The 204-nt window shown below is 44.1% G+C and overlaps 1 protein-coding gene across 5 annotated transcripts in view; it reads right to left on the bottom strand.

Moving 5' to 3' along the window:
- Window positions 1-204, bottom strand: part of aass (aminoadipate-semialdehyde synthase) — a 33252-nt gene that overhangs the window by 18074 nt on the left and 14974 nt on the right. The window lies entirely within an intron of this gene.

Genomic DNA, 204 nt, shown 5'->3' with positions numbered 1-204 from the left:
ATTTTTCCCATCTTTTCTTGGCTTCTTTATGCACATCAACACACATTTTTACCTGGGGTGCCCAAACTTTCTAACCCCACTGTAATCTGCAAAAACCGCCAGATAATTGGCCAGGACCGATAATTAGCCTATGCCAAGTTTTCCGGGGTTGGCAGCTTATAAAAATTGAAGTCATTGGTAGGGGTGTGACGAGACGCTTACTCC

Source organism: Etheostoma spectabile, chromosome 8 (genome assembly GCF_008692095.1).
Source record: "Etheostoma spectabile isolate EspeVRDwgs_2016 chromosome 8, UIUC_Espe_1.0, whole genome shotgun sequence".
Lineage (NCBI taxonomy): Eukaryota > Metazoa > Chordata > Actinopteri > Perciformes > Percidae > Etheostoma > Etheostoma spectabile.
The sequence above is the reverse complement of the archived record's forward strand: the minus strand, read 5'-3'. Positions and strand labels throughout refer to the sequence as shown.